General features: G+C 38.6%; 1 protein-coding gene and 1 pseudogene across 1 annotated transcript in view; both read right to left on the bottom strand.

Moving 5' to 3' along the window:
• HS6ST3 (heparan sulfate 6-O-sulfotransferase 3) overlaps window positions 1-21,627 on the bottom strand; it is a 733,136-nt gene that overhangs the window by 179,461 nt on the left and 532,048 nt on the right. The gene's annotated exons all lie outside the window — the stretch shown is intronic.
• LOC114116715 (ubiquitin-conjugating enzyme E2 variant 3-like) lies at window positions 1,998-12,661 on the bottom strand (annotated as a pseudogene).

Below are 21,627 nucleotides of genomic sequence, written 5' to 3'. Positions count from 1 at the left end.
ATGCCATACCCTTGATCCTCAGAACTTATTCATCTCAGAGCTGAAAATCTGTGCCCCTTGACCCACCCCTCCCTCTCTCCCCCAGACCCCCAGAGCTTGGCAACCACCCACTCTATTTTCTATTTCTATGAGTCTGTTGATTTTTGTTCTTTTTAATTTTACATATAAGTCAGACTGTACAGTATTTGTTTTTCTCTGATTTGTTTCACTCAGTGTCACGGCATCTATGTTGTCACCAATGGCAGATTTCTTTCTTCATGACAGCTGACTATATTCCAATGTATATAAATATACCACATTCACTTAGGTTGTTTCCATGTCTTGGCTATCGTGAATAACGCCGCAGTGAACATGAGAGCGCAGATACTGCTTCTCGATAGTGGCTTCATTTCTTTTGGATGTCTACCTAAAAGGGGTGTTGCTGGTTCATAGGCTAGTTCTACGTCTAACTTTTTGAGGAACCCCAATACTGTTTTCCACAGTGGCTGTACCAGCTCATACGCCCACCAGCAGTGCACTGCGATTCTCTTTCCTCCACATCCTCACCAGGATTAATCACTTGTCTTTTCAACAACAGTCTTCCTAACAGCTGTGAGATTCTCTCTCACTCAGTTTCCTGATGATCAGTGACGTTTAACACCTTTTGTTAAAACACTTAAGTAACTACATGTCCGGAAACACTTGATCTTACACTGTTTTGAAATGGGACAAAACTGCTGTTCCAAATGATAGAAGGAGAAGCATACAAATTGAAAATGAGATTTAGTTTTGGGAGAGACCATCCTTTATTTGAGAAGAAATCTTTTCTCTCTTCCAAAAAGTGGGACCTTTTTCATTCTGCAAATATGAAAATGTTCCCGCTCACTTAACCACTTTATTCTTGAGGAAGTCTTATACTCAGTGAAATAACCAAAATGTCCTTTTTTTAGGGTGAAATAAAAATATATCTTTTAGTACTGGAAATTGAGTATAATTGTATTTTAATTATACAATACAATGTTATTCACTGTAGCGACCATGTCACACCCTTGATCCTCAGACCTTATTCATCTTACAGCTGAAAAATAATATATGTATAATATTTATTTATAATAACATATATATATATTTATAATACAGTGATGAATTATTGTTCCTCAAAGTCAGGAAATATAGCTCTTGATTTTTATCAAATATGGGTTTAACTCCAGCTCTTTAGGAAGAGCTAAATTTATAGAATTACATGTACACTTAAAGTTTCAATTTATATCGGTGTGTATGTGTGTTGGTCTTCTGTTTGCATTCTTGTCCAAGCACTGGCTTCTCCAAGATCAGGAATGGAGACTGAACTCCTGCAGTAAAGCATGCAGCCTGGACTTCTCTCCATCTTACCCTGGAAGGAAGGCTGGACATGGTGCAGCCAAAGCTGGAATGGATTATTCAGATGCTACATTTCCTGGTATTTCACACTAAAGTTAAACAGGGTAAACGGAATCCTTGCATTTATCTCTGCCTTCTCCTGAATCACGACTTTTTAATTTAAAAAAATAGTAAAGAAAGAAAGGGCATAAAGTCACAGGGATATTTCTCTTGAGATGGGACAGGAGACTAAATCAAGTAAGAGACATAGAAAAAAATGTTTAAAGTGAAGCTGAAATATCAGTCTACAGTGCATGGGGGCAGGCATGGAGATGGAGGGGAAGGCATTGAGCTGGGGGCTGGGTTAAGAAGAAGTCAGCCAGTGAACACTGCTGACCCCAGACTCAGAAAGTGGAAGTGCCATGTGCTGCCAAGGCTCTCCCTCATCCTGAAGAAGGACTGTTTATTTCTGCTGAGGCTAGATCAGTTTGTGAACTCGAGAACTGTGAGTCCATTTGAGGGTCACGGAAGACAGGCTGCATGTAGAACTTGTGAATGTTTAACTCCTCAGAGTGAGGAGAAGCTTGGCCCCTCTCCTACTGAACTCCCACAATGCTAGCTGGTTCAACCCCTTCAGAAGGATGCTAGAGGTTATTTCTCTAAGAAAAAGGACCACCTATATGAAGAAAAGAAAAGAGAGAGAGAAATTGACACTTGGAAGTCACTCAGCAAAAAAAAAAAAAAAAAAGCTGACATATTTGATGATCTTCTTATAAGATTTTATTACTTACTAATAATATGAGCAATTATTCAGACACTTGAAAAAAATCTCCCTGCATAAAAGAGGTAAAAATGGGCCATTATTTTTAAAGCATTTGGAAGACAAGGAAGTTTAAAACAACTAATTAAAAAATCCTAAGGGGTGAGAAAATATTGTGATCATGAACCAAAAATTGGATGCTATTGAAAGGAGGAACATGGTATTAGATATTAAAATTTTAATAGCAGAAATGTAAAATACCAACATGAGGATCAGCAAGTACAAGGTGAGTTTAAGAAACCTCTCAGAAACTGAAACGAAAAGTTCAAGAAACAGAAAGCACAAGAGAAAATGATACATTCAAAAATCAATAAGGAAAATATCCTTGAAATAAAGGACATGAGTTTCTAGATTAAGTTGCCCACAAAGTGCCTACAAAGCAAAATGACTGATAAGAAGAATGACTGATAACATTGGAACTAATCAGAAGTGAATTCCTGCTGTTTAAGCTGCTCAATCTGGGGTTCTTTGTTACGGCAGCCCTCACATGGGAACTGGGTCATGGCAACTGTTCTGTCCAGGGCACGGGTCACGGACACGTCCTTGCAGTTAGGTAGGCAGAGATTCGGCTGCAGGGAATTGCCACTGTCAGTCAGCTTGGGAAGAGGGTGAACCCTGGTGCAGAAAGTGAGCAGCTCTTTAAATACATATAGGAGAAAAGACTTCCTTCTGGTCCGAGTTCTAAAGGATTTGGGAGAGTGGGTATGATGGCATTTGGACCCAGGACTCCTAAGTCCAGTATAAGTGAACAAGCTTCTCTCAAGTGGTGTACTTCCATTTTCCCTAAGTGTTCCGTAAACTCCTCCTGAAGTTCCTGGCTGCTTCTGTTGCACTGGGAGGTTTGATCCCAAGTTTCAGAAGGCCTGACCAAGGGATGGTCAGAGTGGAACATCGGTGGAGGGACCCCCAAGGCAGGCAGCTATGCTCGGCAGAAAGCACTTACAAGATCTTTAGGCTGCACAAATAGCACGGCATTTTCCATTTCTGTTAGCTGCTCATTACTCATTTGACACAACAGTTTTTCAAGCATCAGTGGATTAATCAAAGCCTCGGGAAAATATCTGATTACCTGAAACAAAATCTGACTCAAATATATAAAAAGAGCAGTTCAGGATTTTATTTAATGAGCCAAATCTCGAAACCTCCTCCATCTGTACCCATATACGTGACTTTCATGTGTTAAGTCACCTCAGTCATGTCTGACTCTTTGTGACCCCAGGGACTGTAGCCCACCAGGCTCCTCTGTCCTGGGATTCTCCAGGCAAGAATACTGGAGTGGGTTGCCATGTCCTCCTTCAGGGGATCTTCCCGATCTAGTGATCGAAACCATCTCTCTTACATCTGCTTTGCAGGTGGATTCTTTACCATTAGCACCACCTGGGAAGCCCATATGTGACTTCTATCCAATAACAACAGAGAATTCTCCCTGGATGGATCTAGGAACAATACTCCACTTGTGTATTGGATATTATTCTCTGCCTGAAAGTTCCTTTCTCTCTAGAACCACTATTTCTCTCATTTCGCTCTTCTACGAATTATTTCCACTAGAACACATTCCTGCTATAAGATCTCATTGGCTTAAGAGACTTTACTCTTGATCTCACAGTCCCTTCTGCTCTCACCCTATCTATTTCTCTTTATAGTAAACTCCTGGGGAAAAGATGTCTATATTCACTAGCTCTGCCTTTTATCCACCAACCTCCCTTGAAATTATCTCAAATAGATTTTGTCCCTATTACACCACTAAAAATGACTTTGCCAAGGTCAACAAGGACCTCCTCTGATTCGACCTCTTAGCAACATTAAACACAGCTGGCTGCTTCCATGTTCTTAAAGCGTTTTCTTTATTTGGTTTCCAGGACACCACATTCTCCCAACTTTCCTATTTCAGCTCTGGCCTCACTTCTTCTAAGTCTTCTTTATTGACTCCTCCCCTTCTTTTCAGACCTCAAAATGCCAAAGTGCCCCAAGGGCTCAGTTCTTTCTATAGTAACTTCATTTTCTACATTTACTCCTTAGTTGATCTCAGACAATCCCATAGCTTTGAAAATAATCTATAAAGTGATGACTTTCAAATTTTAAGTCTCCAGCTTCAATTTGTCTTCCCAACCCCACAATGGTGTATTCTGTGCTACTTAAGGCTCAATTTTCTGCTCTTCCTCCCAACCCTATTCCTCTACCCTATTTTAAGGAGATGCAACCATGGGCTGAGTCAATAGAATAGGTATAATGACAATTTCCTACTATTTTCTTTCTTAAAATGAAAGGTCTTTATAATGTACCTCCCTTATTAGAGAATTTTTTAATATTTTAAAATAATATCATTTTCAGAGCAGCATTCAGAGCAAAATAGTGGTATGAAAAGAAAATTTTAAGTGTTAAAGAGAAGACAAAGGTTACCTTCGTAACATAGGAAACTTGGAGAACCATCAAATCATGCATATCCTTTGGTTACCAACTCTTCAGAAACTAAATAAGAAGGTACAGGCTTAAACCACCTCTGCAGAGACTAAGGGAGGCATGAGAGAGAGATTTCTTGATGTGAGCCCAGATGGGTCCCAGCTAGAAATGGGCCACTAGAACAGGGAGACACATTGTCCCTCCAAGCATTTACAAGACTGGGTAGGCAGCATTTTCTTCTGGAAGATGTCAAGACAACATGTCCTTCCTGCAGGGAGAAGCAGGGAGAAGCAGGGATCCAATGACCTCCCTGAGGGCTCCACTCGGATTCATGTGCACCATTACATTACCACCATGCTTTGGCGACACAGTGCAATAAACACGTAACATTAAACCAATTCCCATCTGGAGCTATCCTGGCCTAGGCAAACTCAGTAGCTGTCAGGGTGTACACTCAAGGAGGTGTTCACATATGTGTACCTCCAGCATAGCTTATTTTATTTTATTTTAATACATAGTGCCCTTCAAGTTTCCTTTGACATCTACTGCAAATAACAGGTTTTAGCACATCAGGTGATATTTTGCTTCCTGAAGCATTTAAATTAATTTTCTATTACCAATGCAAATGTGTACTTTCCAATTTACCCGCTGCACAATAAAACCTAATTTAAAGCAATTAATGTTCATTAATGGCCCCATCTGCATGTTTATCGCTTTATCCTTAAATACTAGAGACATGGTATCCATATTTTATTGCTCACTTCTTATCAGCAAGAATTCTTATCCTCAAGGGTAAATGTAAGACTAATGTGCCAGTACCTCATGTCTTTATAAGAAAACCGCATTGCCTTTTTTTTTTTTCTGTAAAAATCTAGATGAACAAGTTATATGTGCATTATACCAAATGTACCTAATACCGAAAAAAGAGACGATTTGTAATGGTGTGCTTGCGTGGGTGCGTGCATGTTCAGTCACTTCAGTCATGCCCAATTCTTTGTGACCCTGTGGACTGTCATATGCCAGGCTCCTCTGCCCATGGGATTCTCCAGGCAAGAATACTGGAGTGGGTTGCCATGTCCTCCTCCAGGGGATCTTCCCAAACCAGGGATGGAACCCCTGTCTCCTACGTTGCCGGCAGATTCTTACTGCTGAGCCACCTGGGAAGCCCAACGATGCGCTTAGCTCCCTCCATTATCTTCCTTTCCCGCCTAGAACTGGTGTGACACAGTAGTTAAACGTGCTCAGCGCAGTCCTGAAAGGGTTTTGCCAGGAATGGATGGAGTGTAGCAGCAGCACTATGACCTTTTCCTACCTCGCCACCTTCAGCACATCAATGCCTCTTAGGGGATCAACAGGCAGGCGTGGATCTTATGACGTCGCAGAGCACTCTGAGCATGCGCCTGGCATGCGCTGCCACTTTACTAGTTGCTTTAGCTGTTCCGCTGAGGACGCTAACTTACCTTTCTGAGTATCTGTTTTCTCAACCCGCCCGATCAGGTTCTTCTCAGGACTGAATAAGGTTGTATGCTACAGGATAAACACATATCGTGATTAACAGGGTAATATCCAATGGTCCACACTTCCTGGGTTCAAATCCTGGCTTCCTCTCTCCTGGTCTGTGAATATGTATGAACCTCTCTGTGCCTAGGTTTTCTCATCTATAAAACAGGCATCGTAACAGCATCTTATCTTTTTTACAAGAGCCCCATCATAGCAAGGGTTCTTATAAAAATTAGAATGAGTTCATACCTATAAATAGCTTAAAACAGAGCCTGACAAATAGTCAAGACTTGGTGAACGTTAAGAAGAAACATAGTAGGTACTTTGGAGACCGCAGCTATTTTTATTAAAGGCTTTTCCCTAAAGTCACAGTCTGTGGTGCTAAAATGAGGCTTCTGGGCTTAGAGACGAGAATCCTGGCACAAGGGAACGTGCAGGTGGCTGGTTTCGCCACCCCCACCCCATTCTAGAGGAAGGCATAGCAAGTACCTCTTCTGTGACACACATGTCTAGGGCCCTGACTGCCAAATGCATATAGAGTTCTTGAAACAGAGAGAGAAGGAAAAAAAAAAAACACAGAAAAAAAAGCTGAAAGTAAATAATATGTTTACACTATTGTAAGAAAAAAGCAAATGAGTTTGGAAGGGATTTTTTTTTTTAATAATGTTGCTTAACCAAGATAACTCATCTGATTTCTCTATTCCTAAAAAAAAAAGAGAAAAGTTAATAAATGTTTCCACACGTGTGATTTCAGTGAAATTTACATTTATGAGTCATTATCATTTTGGTGGAAGGCAAAATGATGTTCAGCTTGTCACTAGAGGGGCAGATGGAGATAGAGTTTAGGAAGTTGACACGCTAGCTGACAGAAATGAGTATAATTTACGTTCCAGCCAGCCCAATGGCAAGCAATTATCTCTGAACCAGGATAACAAATGTGCTTTTTTATCCTCAAAAAGTTGACATGCATTATAGAAGTTTCCAGAAGGCATATTTCCTGTAAAGAAGCAACTGCTTCTGTATTCAACATTCAGTACAAGAGTATAATTGGATACTGACCCTTTCAGAAGATTTTGTTACAAGTTAAAGTTGGATATTAAGAGAATAGAAAAATCTACCTGGAGTTGTCTGCTACTTTCTATTTACTATTTGACTGTTTAAATATTGCCTTACAAACATACTTTTACTTCATATTCAATACCATTGATGGATTTGGGCTTTAGCAAAATACAAATTGCGTTATGCACGATCCATAGTCATACTATTTTATGAGGATCATAAATAAAACAAATAAAAGTGGGAATTTGATGTTTATCGTGGTTTAAAAACCCTCTTAGTAGGAGAAAGACATTTTTGATTCCATGATTAGTTGACACCTACATAAGAAAAAAACACAAAAATTGGCAAATACACTGGTGTAATTCATCATAGAAGACATAATTAAAATGTATTAATATAAACATTAAGACAATTTAAATGTCTTTTAGTGTGAATTTTGAATGTTTTGGCTCAACTTTATTCTACATAAAAAAGCCACTGAACTAGATGCACTGTCTTATCTACAAATTACACATCTTGAAACAGGATGAAATATTTATATGAATACTTTCATTTACTTATTTTCATCAAGGCATAAAATATAGCTACTATTTGATAAAAAGTAAAATTCTGAAAATTAACTTACACAGAAAGATCAGAAATGTGCATCCACAGCCTGTTAGAAATGGAAATGACCATAGTAATTATCTAGTTCAAATCCCTTATTTTGGAAATAAGGAAGCTGAAGTTAAAAATATTATAACATTCTAACCATGGTATTAAATAACAGCAATGGTAAAGAAAAAAAGGAAACTATCTTCAGCCCTTTGAAAATTAACCACAACTATTTTTAAAATTTATTTATTTTAATTGGAGGCTAATTACTATAACAGTATTAAAATCTTAATTTAATAAAAATATTGGAAATAAAGCAGTATTAGGAAAAAATCAATATATAAAGTAGATATATAATGAGACCCTACTGTATAGCTCAGGGAACTCTACTCAGTGCCCTGTGTTGATCTAAATGGGAAGGAAATCCAAAAAAGGAGGAGATATATGTACATATAGAGTTGATTTATTTTTCTGTACAGTAGAAACCAACATAACATTACAAAGTGACTATGATCCAATAAAAATTAATTTAAAAAGAAACAAATCAGCATGAATTAATGTAGTTCAATGAATTGATGATAATACACCTGCAGTGCAGGAGACCTGGGTTTGATCCCTGGGTCAGGAAGATCCACTGGGGAAGGGAATGGCAATCCATTCCAGTATTCTTGCCTGGAAAATTCCTTGGACAAAGGAGCCTGGCAGGGGGGTTGCAAAGAGTCAGACATGACTGAGCGATCGCATATGCATACACTAAGGTATATTTTTACATGCCATAAAATCCACCCATTTTATATGCAAAATTAAATAATTTTTCTAAATTTTTACAGTTGGCAGCCATCACCACAAGACAGTTTTAGACCATTTCCATTACTCCAAAAAATTCCCTTGAGCCTATTTGCACTCAATCCTGCTTTAACCCCCAAACCCAGGCAACCACTGATGTACTATCTGTCTCAATAAATCTGACTTTTCTGGACATCTCATATAAATGGAATCAAAGAATACAAAGATTTGTTTTTTTGTGTGGCTTCTTTCACTTAGGATAATGATTTTGTGGTTCATTCATGCTGTACAATGTATCGGTATTTTGTTCCTTTTTATATTGCTGAATAGAATTTAATTATATGGCTATACCACATTTTAAAACTCATAAGCATTTTAATTGTTTCCAGTTTGGGACTATTATGAATAATGCTGCTGTGAACATTTATGTACAATTCTTTGTGTGGGCATATATTTTTATTTCTCTTGTGTAGATTCCTAGAAGTGGAATTTGGAATTACAAGGGTATGTGGTAAGGTTATGTACATTTTTAGGAAACTGCCAAAATGATTTTCAAAGTAGATGCATCATTGTGTATTCCCACCCGAATGTAGGTGTCAAATGTGTTTCTGTGTCTACTGAGATAGTCTTATGCTTTCTGTTGTTTCTTCTCTTTATGTGGTTATTATACTGATTGATTTTCAGATATAAACCAACTTGCATTCCTAAGATAAATCTCACAGGCTCATGGTACATAACCCCTTTTACATGCTGCTGAATTTGTTAATATTTGTTAAGGAGTTTGCATCTATCTTTATAAGGGATGTTGGTCTATAGTTTTCTTTTCCCGTAATGTTTTTATCTGGCTTTGGCATCAGGGTAAATCTGGCCTGACAAAAAATTAGGTAAGAAGTGTTCCATTTTCATCCATTTTCTGTTTGTCAAAACTGATATTTCTTCTTTAAATATTTGATAGAATGCACTAATTAAGACATGAGGGGCTGGGCTTTTGTCTGTGGGATGATTTCAAATTACTAATTAAATTTCTTTACTTGTTCTGGTCTTTTCTGATTCTCTATTTCTTTTTGAATCCACTTTGGTAATTTGTAAACAGATTTTTTTTTTTTCTGTTCTGATCTTTATTGTTCCCTTCCTTCTGCTTACTTTCAACTTGGCTTGCTGTTTTCTTTTTTGGTATTTTAAGGTGAAAGCTTAGGTTACATTGGGATTAGAAACTTTCTTTGGTGTTATATAAGCATTTAGATTTGTAAATTTTCCTCTAGGTGTTGCTTTGGTTGCATTCCATAACTTACGTCTGTTTTGTTTTAGTCTTCATTCAATTCCAAATATGTTTTTATTACTTTTTGGTTTCTTCTTTGACCCATGGGTTATTTAGAAGTATCTTAGTATCGAAATATTTAGCACAGATTTCTTTCTGTTTTAAATCCGCAATTTAATTACTTTGTGGTCAGAAAACAGACGTTACATAATTTAAGTTAAAAAATGTACTGAGAATTATTGAATGGCTCAGCACATAGCCTGTTGAGTTACTTCTTATATCAGTTATTGAAGTGGATTATTGAAATCCCCAACTATTACTTCTTTAATTGCCTATTTCTCCTTTCAGTTCTGTTGGTTTTTGCTTCAAGCATTTGAGTTTCTATTATTAGGTGCATATATATTTATAATTGTGATATCTTTCTGATGTATTGACTCTTTTGACATTATGAAATGTCTTCTTTGTTTCTATAATATTACTATATTAAAATTTGTTTGATATTAATATAACTACTCATAATCATTATTGTTTCATGGTATATCCTTCTCCAATCTTTACTTTCAAGCTATTTATGTCTGCATCTCTTCTAGACAGCATACAGACATCACAAAACAGCAAAAAAAAAAAATTGGATTTTTTCTCTCCTAAATTAGCACCTTACAGGTTTAAATTACAAAGCCAGTAAAGACACCATCTACCCTATGCAAGCAATTGTAAGGTTAGGTAATGAGACACAGTTTTAGCACTGTATTCTTAGGAAAATTTGCATACTGTTTCTTTTAGATAACTATCCCATTTGGAAATAAGTGTTTAACTGTTCCTGGAGATCAGATATGGCTTATCTGAGTTTCTAGTCACTTCTTGTCTTCTTTCCCTGTGGTCTTGATGACTTCAGATATCCCATTAGCTCTAAGGATACATGGAAAACTTTAAAACATTTCACTATTTATAACTTAATATTCCTTCAAGAAGGCAGCTTTTCTTATTGCTTACAATATCATCAACCAGGTAAGAGACTGATGCCAACAGAGGAGGTGCTTCACTTTTTAACCTTAACAATTTTATGACTCTGTTGGGCTCTGCACCTGCCAGTTAAGATTGACTGCTCCTTTCCAGCCACTACATGTAGACGCTTCATCTTCTTCTTGTTCCCAATAACACACACTCTTCTCTCAAAGTCTGCCCTTCAAAACACATATAACAATATATTGCATTCTCTGAGAATCCAATTGTATCCAATTCCCATCATTTAATATTTAGAAAATACACTGTCTTCTTGTCACTTAGGTTATTATTTCCATGGACCAACATACAACAACAGGACACTGTGTTGACTAAAATGTCCCAGAGCTGGAGCTAGTGTTCTGGTTAAGCCCATCTTTCTCTGAACCTCAGGAAGATAGGAATGAGAACTATCCAATGAGTTAAGTGTGAGGAGCAACATTTTGGAATGAACAAAGGTAGACACTTTCATACATTGGAAAAGGCAATGGCAACCCACTCCAGTGTTCTTGCCTGGAGAATCCCAGGGATGGGGGAGCCTGGCGGGCTGCCATCTATGGGGTTGCAGAATCGGACATGACTGAAGTGACTTAGCAGCAGCAGCAGCAGACACATCTTTGTTGATTTCCACCTTGGGTAGGCTCAAGATGGCAAAGTCATCGTGTCTCCTACAGACAATTCTAGAATGTCGACCGTTCATCTGCAATGTCATTGCTGAAATTGCTAGTGTCCAAGCAATGTGAAATTATTTGACTCCAACCATGGTAAACTAAAGGACTGTTTTATTCTTAACATTTCCCCAGGTCTTTGAATTTATATCTGAGACACCTTTATTAATTTTTGCAATCTAGGCTAACAAGTCTACCTACCATGCTTCATAAGGTAGATGACAAGGAGCACAGGGGCAGTTCCTCTTGAAACTTTAAAATAACTTATCGGATTAACCTAACAATTACAGATTTAGGGGGGACTCCAATTTTGGAGATAGGGCAAGTATTTAATATATAAAAGATTGCTACAATTTAAAGTACCTGAAGACTGGAGGTGTCTTCTGAATTAGAGGCTTGTGTCAGATAAGGTCTGTGTTTTTATAAACATGCAAAAATGATTTTATGTCTGTCAAATAAGCTGGAAGGATTTTGTTTGTCAAACGTTTATTACTTATCTATAGCAAAAATGTTTTATAATGGTTCACATTTTTGAAAGCATTCCCATGTCCATTAATAGGCTTTATTCTTATCATAATTCTGGGAGGTATGTTATTATACACAAATTACAGCTGAGACCCATTCTGCACAGTTATTAAGGGGAAGAATCTTGATTGGAATTCAGTACTTCTGATGTTGTATTGAATAATATATTTCACACTATACAACAGAGGTCTCTTCATTAAAAATTTAATTTCCTTGCTAGTCTTACCACGCGGGTATGGAACAAGGGTACATATGTTTCAGTATATGTAAGAAAAAATAATTTAGTAATTGAGTTCAAAGGCCATTAGGGAATTAAGTAAATTTTAGTGCATCTACAAATTAAATCCTACTCATTAAAAAGTACTATGTAGAATACCTATTATCATGAGAATATAACAACAATATGTAAGCAGAGAAAATTTACCAAAGACTGTGTAAACAGAATAGATAGTTCAGAGGTAGGTGCACACATATAGAGTAAATTGCTTTATGACAGAAGTGCCAAAAATTCAGTAGGAAGAGAATTTATTTATGGTGTGATTTATGGTGGGCTATTGTACATCATCTTGAGAAATCATGGGTGGGAAACATTACTGGAGAATGAATTACTAATTCCATTAATGTTCTGCTTTGCATATTACTTTTTTTGGAAGAACAAAAATCAATTTATTCAGTATATAACTTTAAACTGTACCTGGCATCTAGGTCCATGACCATAATTTACTTTTCTTGCATTTCAAAAAATATCACATGACCTGGTAGCTCAGTGGTAAAGAATCTGTCTGCCAATGCAGGAGATGAAAGTGACTCAGGTTCAATCCCTGGACTGGGAAGATCCCCTGGAGAAGGAAATGGCAACCCATTCCAGCATTCTTGCCTGGGAAATCCCATGGACAGAGGAGCCTGGTGGGCTACAAGTCCATGGGGTCACAAAAGAATCAGATATGACTTAGTGATTAAACAACAACTGTTAACAATGCTTTTTTCAGAGGTTCAAAGACAAGCTTCACCATTCGCTTAGTTTATGAACAAAGACATAGAAATATTAGTCTAATTTGGAAGCTCTTCAGGGAATTATACCTATAAATATGTTTCATACATTATCTGATTTTCTCTTGGCAACCAAAGATTCTGAATTATAATTAAACCAAAGACTCATCATCATAACAGTGAAAATGAGTGAGATCTGTTACTACCAAAAACTATGCTCAGCTCATTCCTTTGTTCTTGAGATGCGAGTTCTCCTCTCAGAAGATATAAAGAGGCTTGAGCAGCCTGATAGAAGATGGACAAGGAAACAAGGTCAGGAGACACATCTCCACTCCGTCACGTTACGGCTTAATTTTTTGGTCTTTTTCCCCCAGCCATTCGTACCCAACTTCCAGAGACAAAATGCACATCCAGTGAATATGGAAGGGGAAAGATCTACAGGTTTTTGGCAGAGTTTCATTTTACTCTTTATCATCAATGCCTCACTTCCCACAGCACTGGCTCTAGTAATACTCAGCATACAAGCAGAATTTTCTTCGTGGGGATGGCTCACCACAGAGGGTCTTTGAACCATCTTCTACATGAAGTAATAGTTCTTTTATACAGGCTTCCAAGAAGACTGATTATTGGGGGATAGATACAAATGAAAACACCGAAGCAAAAATGAGTAGTCCTCCCTTTGACAGCTCCTCTCCCTTTGGCATGAGTTTTGACTAAGAATTTAAAATGATGATGTTTCCTATTACATTTATCCTTCTGGACATAAGCCATAATCTTGTGCATGTCAAGCACTTTTGTATTCCCCGTTGAACTTGACTTTGAAACTCATTTTCTAACATATATGAAATGTCCCCCGATTTAGTCTCCTTAAGACAAAGTGACCATCCACCTGCGTCAGGGATGGGCTCATGGTTTCTTGAGTCCCTGCCAGCATGAATGTGTGGGGGTTTTTTTGTTGTTGTTGTTGAGAAATTGGGTTGAACTGAAAAGCACAAAGTAAGGAAGTAAGATGGTCATTTTATTTTTTCCTGTCAGATACTGGCAGAGAAAAAAATATAAACTTAACAATGTCCTAAGGGCTCAGGTCATATTTGCCATCCACTGATAAACACCTCAAAAAAACAAAAAACAAAAAACAAAAAACAAAAATTGCTGGTAAGCCAGCCAAGACAGCCAAAAATTTCCTTCAACTCTTGATGGGGGAAGAAAAAACCAAACTAATTCTAACCTTGTCAAATTAAATAATCACTTCACACAGGTTAACTCTATTTCTTTTTTTCTAATAATGATGGTTTTTAGAATAGGCATATCTAAGCATGTGTAAAAGATAAAGATGAGATGGATGTTCTTATACTAATGATTAAAAATAAGCCACAGAGAGGCTGGTTCCTACAGATTTGATTTGTTTCAATTAGGATATTTCTTTATTGCAAGTGGCATTTTTACAAACAAAAATTGCAAAAGGCTTTATCCATAACCTACTATCTAGTCTCTGTTAAATGGGAAAGAATGAAAGATAAGAATTAAATCCACAGTGAACAGACAATTGGGTTTTCTAAAACTCTTGGTTCAAGATCCACGTGAGTAAAGAAGTGAAGCTCCCCTGCCTTTGCATTCACCTCAGGAAAGATTTTAGCAAATGCAAGATCCCGAATAGTACTGACATTTAAAAAACTTGCTCAAAGCATTTCTATTTTCTTGCAGAGCAAACAGCCAACCATCAAAGTCTGGTCATCAATTCATTGACAATTACTCTGATGTGACTGGAATTTTGTGGCACTGTAAGAAAATCTGTCCCATTTCCTTTATCAGCATTGCTTTCTTTTTAAAGAGGCATTTCTTAAAAACAACCAAGTAGGAGGACGAAGATGGCCCTGCAATGCCTTTTAAAATTTACAGTTTTAGAGTAATTACGAGTGTTATCGCTGACTGCAGCAATATTTCCAGAAACTGTGCCCCCACAGTTCCTCAAAGACTGGAGGCATAATTCACATCAAAGGTTACTAAGCATCTCTTTGACTGAATTTAGCCTTCCCTTCAAAGAAAGATACAGAACAATTTGTCCTAATGTACTGTACAATCAAGAACAAGCAGGTGAGATGCTTTCAAACCATAAGGCTATATATCAACAATTCAATATGAAGTGATGATGGCTATTTTACCCATCAGCTTCTTTTACTATGTGTACCAAGTACATCAAAGCAGAGTCATATCTTAAAGATGAAGAATGAGGAAGCAAAAGACAGACAAACAGAAGGGGGAAGGAAGAGAGAGAAGGACAGGAGGGAAGGGAGGGAGAGAAATGGGTGGAGAAGAGATGGAATAGAGAGAAAGGCAAAGAAACAAAAAGTGTGTTTGAGCCTCTCTTGCATAGATGCGGAGACCATAGATGGAGAGGACGACGTGAAGACTGACTGGCAGGGAGCGGATTATCTGAGTTTGAATGAGGGGGATTAGATTTACACATAGAAGAGCATCCAGCATGTCCCAGCACTACCTTTCCCAAAGCTCCAAAGGGTCTAATCTCTTCCTGGAAAGACAGCTGCTCCCCAAGATGAAAAGAGCTAGGAATGAAGAACGGGGCTGGCCCAACAGGCACAGTGTCGGAACATCTGTGACCAAGGGATGGAGGCAGCAGTTGGGAAAATGCCATATTGGTCCCCATGGAGAGAAATACGGGAGACTCTCAGCTCCCAGCGTGTTGTTCCCTGCGCCCACACCACTGCGCCTTACTGCTTTTACTCACAGCCACAACACCATCTTGTCTGTCTTTCCTGCTACTTAGCATGAGGGCTTTCTTGATACATTTAGCTCAAGGGAAGGTGATAGTAAGCTTCTCTTATTGGACTGTATATCAAATTTTCTATATATATTGGACTGTCTACCAAATATAAAAGTGTCTATTTTATATAAGTGTGTCTATATATGCATGCATGCAAATATATATGAATACAGTTGTTCAGTGGTGTCCAACTCTTTGCAACACCATGGACCGTAGCCCACCAGGCTCCTCTGTCCATGGGACTTTCCAGGCAAGAGCACTGGAGTGGGCTGCCATTTCCTACTCCAGGGACAAATATATATACAGACACACATATATACACACATACATACAAATAAGCATGTATATATTATATATATATATGTATATATATATACACACCACTTACATATACACAAGTGAATTTATATAGAGAGATATAGATATACATAATCAGTTCAGTTCAGTTCAGTTGCTCAGTTGTGTCCGACTCTTTGCAACCCTATGAATCGCAGCATGCCAGGCCTCCCTGTCCATCACCAACTCCAGGAGTTCACTCAGACTCACGTCCATTGAGTCAGTGATGCCATCCAGCCATCTCATCCTCAGTCGTCCCCTTCTCCTCCTGCCCCCAATCCCTCCCAGCATCAAAGTCTTTTCCAATGAGTCAACTCTTCACATGAGGTAGCCAAAGTACTGGAGTTTCAGCTTTAGCATCATTCCTTCCAAAGAAATCCCAGGGTTGATCTCCTTCAGAATGGACTGGTTGGATCTCCTTGCAGTCCAAGGGACTCTCAAGAGTCTTCTCCAACACCACAGTTCAAAAGCATCAATTCTTCAGCTCTCAGCCTTCTTCACAGTCCAACTCTCACATCCATACATGACCACAGGAAAAACCATAGCCTTGACTAGACGGACCTTTGTTGGCAAAGTAATGTCTCTGCTTTTCAATATGCCATATATATATTATATAATATACTAATATAATATATATATAATAGTAGAATTTAATTATACATGTAATTATTTTGTTGTTGTTCAGTCACTAAGCCATGTCCAACTCTTTGTGACCCCATGGACTGCAGTGTACCAGGCTTCCCTGTCCTTCACTATCTCCAGCAGTTTGCTCAAACTCATGACCATTGAGTTGGTGATATATATATAACTATATATATATGTATACATACATATATATATGTCTGAGACTAGATACAATGTATTAAGCTTCTACATATCTGATACATGTCATGACAGCAATGTATAGCATTGTATGTCATGACAAATATGAATTATGAGTGCATTCATTCATTCCACAAAAGTTTACTAAAGATTTTGTTATGAGCAAAGAATTGAACCACATACTTCAGAGATAAGAGAGTCAAGGAGAATATGGTTTCCATAGTTCAAATGAGTTTCAAACTGCATTAAGGAAAAGTCATGTAAACAACTCATTGAGCACTGAACAGTATGAAGCCAGTGTCCTGATACAGATAAAACCTGAGGCTGAGAAGAACTAAAGAAAGAAGGGATTTTCATCGTATGGTCTCAGAGTGGAAGGGTACAAGGAAATGTCTCTTGAAGGAGATATTTTAGAGCTCATTTTAACAGTTGGAGAAGGAGTAAGAGTTCTGCAAGCCAGTAGAAAAATGTGAGCAGGGCCCTGCCAGAAGGAGGGGACACCATTCCGAGGAATTGCATGGAGGTTCACCCACCTGGAGAGGAGGCTGCAGCAAGGAAGCCATGCCAGGGACAAGGCAGTCTATGATGTGGACACCGTGTTGAATCTAAGTCAGAAGATGGGGCAATTATTGATTTGGTCAGGGATGATAATGGGAAAGACAAGGCATTTTAACTAAGTATTAAACAGTAAATATGGCTTCTATAGTCAGAAGTGGGATAAAAAAACAAACAAACAAAAAAAAACACACAAAAAACAAAAAACATTCCAGAAGAACAGGATGGCATTAGGAAATGAATGTAGATAAGAACATATTGTGGACTTAGGGATTGGTGAAAGTACAATTAGGATAAGAAACTTTGCTCATTCCTGGCACATGCTAATGAAAGCCACTCAGTTGGGCCTGACTCTTTGCCACCCCATGGACTGTGGCCCACCAGGCTCCTCTGTCTATGGGATTCTCCAGGCAAGAATACTGGAGTGGGTTGCCATTTCCTCCTCCAGGGGATCTTCCAGATCCAGTAATCGAACCCACATCTCTTGTATCTCCTGCATTGACAGGTAGGTTCTCTACCACTAGTGCCACCTGGGAAGCCCCAGTCACCAGTGAGGAGGGGCTAAAGGATTTTCAAAGGCAAAAGCGACAGGACCAGCACTGTGAGTGACATAAAGGACGGATTAGAGAAGAAGTAGCAGAAAGAATAGCCTATCACTGCACCGCAGTCTCAAATTAACAGGGATTTAGGTAACAGTAGGAATTGAATAGATAGAGATAGAATGACTTTGAAAAATCAGAAAGATGAGAACTATCTACTGCTATTACATAGCTTTCCCAGACCAACCCACCCAAAAGAACACAGTGTTGCAAGCCAATAAATATATACCACAAGCTCTCTAGGCTTATTTTGGCCGTGATTTAGGTCCATACACTTTATTTCCCTGCTAGCATTATTCTCATATTTTGGTCTTCTGCCCTATTAGCTCAATTGCCTGTTTCCAGGCAAGTTTCTACATCTCTCTTGGACTTAAAATAAGTCCTACTTCCCCAATTTGTAATTCAGCATTCATTTTTGTATTCGTTCTGTTCCTGGTTACTTCAGGTAAGTGTATCCCTCATCCCAGCCTCAGCCTTTGGACCCAAACCCCAAAGGTGGCCTACTTGTTCAGAACCTACCGTATTTCTTGAGCCCCCTGGAGTTAGATCCACCAAGGAAGGAGTTAGTAGAGGAGGACTTCTGTATGGAGTAGATGCGGGAAGGAAATAAAAGTCAAAAATCAATTGCCTTATAAGGCAGGTCATTCCGTTATAGATACTTATAGAGCTTCCACTATAAGCCAATCATGGCTCTTCATGCTTGATACTAAGGAGAGAACAAAACATTCATTCTTTTGTGTAACTTGATTTCTAAGTGGGAGAGCCAATAAATTCATGAGAAATGTGATAATATATATAAAAGATGGAGCCGGTTTGAAGATGCAAAGCACTATGGGAAAAGTAGAGCCGGGTATGGGGGAGTCAGTACTGAAGGCAGAAGTGGGCCAGTAGGATGTGACACTGTGTCAGGCTGGCAGCCCTCATTGAGGAGGGCTGGATAGAAGATGGAGGTAACTGGCCAAGGAAGTGTCTAGGGGAAGAATATTCCAGGTAGGAATAATAGGAACATGTCTAGTGAGTTCTGCAAATAGCAAGGACACCAGGATATCTCCTTCATGGTAAGTAAAAGAGAGTCTTATAGGACATGAAATCATAATAAATCTGGAGAAAATCTTGTAGGTTTTTATAAGCCATTGTGAGGACTTTGGTTTTCACGAGGTGGCATTAGCACATTTGAGTCAAGTAACCTGACCTGCCTGATAATTTTAGGGATTACTCTGATGGTACATTGAAGAAAAAAAGGAACTGTGAATAGAAACAGAGAGATCAGTGAGGAGGCTTCTGCAGCCACCCAAGTGAAACATGACAACGGTCGCATCAGGAGGCAGCAATAGACACTGTGAGCAGTGAGCAGAATTGAGATGTATTTCAGGGTAGAACCAACGGGATTTCTCCCTGATGAGTTGGATAGAGAGAGGGAATGGACGGAGAGTGAAAGGGTTTTGTTGCCCAAACAATTAAAACATGAAGTTGCTATAAAAACTGAGGGAGAGAAGAGAGTGGCTGGAGCAGATTTGTGCTGATAATTGGGACTGCAGCTCAGCACATGTGGAGCAAAAGATGTCTAATAGATACCAAAGGAGATGTTCAAAAGGCGGTTGGATGTAGAGGTCTACAGAGGGGTCTGAGTTGGAGGTATAAATTGGAACATGCTCACATGTAAGCTGCATAGAAAATAATAAGACAGGATGAAATTACCAAAAGAATAAGTGAAAAGCAGAGGACCAAGGACAGGATTCAGAGGCACTCAACACCAAGAGATTGAGCAGAATAATGGTGCCATCCCTAAGGGCATAAGAGAAAGCCTCAGTGTTGTGAGACATGGCCAATTCAATAAATGAGTTTCATTTTGTACGTGCTATGTTTAAGCTGAACTTCAAAATTCAGGTGACCGCTAATGACGTGCTGATAAATATTTAACAACTGACTCCAGCAGAGGGGAGTGTAATTTGCAGGATTTGCCAAATTCACCAACGTAAATATTCCCATCATGGCTGATTGTAAGCTACCAACCAGAAGTCACAGCATTTAGTGGCAGCTGGAAACATAGGGCTAAGACTCAAAACAACAATTTATTAAATGTTTTTGAATGTTTTTCTTCTCTTGTACAATATTCTGGACATCCTACCAGTTATTTGGCCTACTAGGTTTTTGTTTTGCTTTCTGTTCCATATAATAGCATCTGATGTTGGTAAAAAAAAAAAAAGAATATTTAAAGTATAGAGTGTTGTGAGTTTTGGAATTTGTGGACACAGATTTAGGAGATCACCATTCATCAGTAAAATATTTTTTAAACTTTTAAATTTTGTGACATCATCTCTAGGGAAGGGAAATTAAAGTCATAGGAAAGAATGAAATCTGCAGAGGATAAACAGGAGAAAACTAGAGCCAAGATGTAGGAAAGTGTCCATAGTAAGGGGCTCAGGAGAGTTTCAAGTGAAGAAAGCAAGATAAGAAGATAAATTCTAGGGATTTCCCTGGTGGTCCGGTGGTTAAGAATTCGCTTGCCAATGCAGGGGACGTGGGTTCAGTCCCTGGTCTGGGAAGATCCCACATGCTGCAGGGCAATGAAGCCTGTGCATCACGACTGCTGAAGCTCACATGCCTATGCTCTGCAACAGGAGAAGCCACTGCAACGAAGAGTAGCCACCACTCACTGCAACCAGAAAAAGCCCGTGAGCAGTAACGAAGACTCGGCACAGACATAGGGAAGTCAATAAATAAGAAGCTATATGCTAGATGAATTTTTCAAGCTAGCATCATTTTGCTACTGTTACCAAGTAGCTTTTTTCCCTTTCTCTCTACATATCTTCCCTGATAGGTGAAAGTATATCAGATACAGACAAGAATTTTTCCTTTTAGCCTCTCATAGAATAGACACAAGTTCTTCACCATACCTATATACGGATTTCAGTTTGAACTTACCTAAGAAAAAAATGTACCACTTTCAGTTTTCCTTAAAATGAATGTCATAAAGATGTCTAAATACTCCAACACATACATTATTTAGATTTTCCAAATGGTTGATGTGGTTCCCTACTACTACTACTAAGTCACTTTAGTCGTATCCGACTCTATGCGACCCCGTAGACGGCAGCCCACCAGGCTCCCCCGTCCCTGGGGTTCTCCAGGCAAGAACACTGGAGTGGGTTGCCATTTCCTTCTCCAATGCATGAAAGTGAAAAGTGAAAGGGAAGTCGCTCAGTCGTGTCTGACTCTTAGCGACCCCATGGACTGCACCCTACCAGGCTCCTCCATCCATGGGATTGTCCAGGCAAGAGTACTGGAGTGGGGTGCCATTGCCTTCTCTAGATGTGCTCAAAAACAGCTTTTTAAAGGTTATTTGTCATTTGTCACAAGGCATTGCACTGAATAGTCAACAGACCTGTTGTACTGATAAACACTAAGAAAAGCCACTAGAAAAAAAGGTGGTATCTAGATAATTTGTTTGTGTGTGTGTGTGTGTGTGTGTGTGTGTGTGTGCAATTTACTTCATTAAAGAAAGAATCAAATGATTGTTAATTTTTCATTATTTAGATATGAATTATGCTGTGGATAACGACATTTGTTATAACAATCAGATGTATGAGACA

This window comes from Ovis aries, chromosome 10 (assembly GCF_016772045.2).
Source record: "Ovis aries strain OAR_USU_Benz2616 breed Rambouillet chromosome 10, ARS-UI_Ramb_v3.0, whole genome shotgun sequence".
Lineage (NCBI taxonomy): Eukaryota > Metazoa > Chordata > Mammalia > Artiodactyla > Bovidae > Ovis > Ovis aries.
Note: the sequence above shows the minus strand (reverse complement) of the source record. Positions and strands in the feature narration are given on the sequence as shown.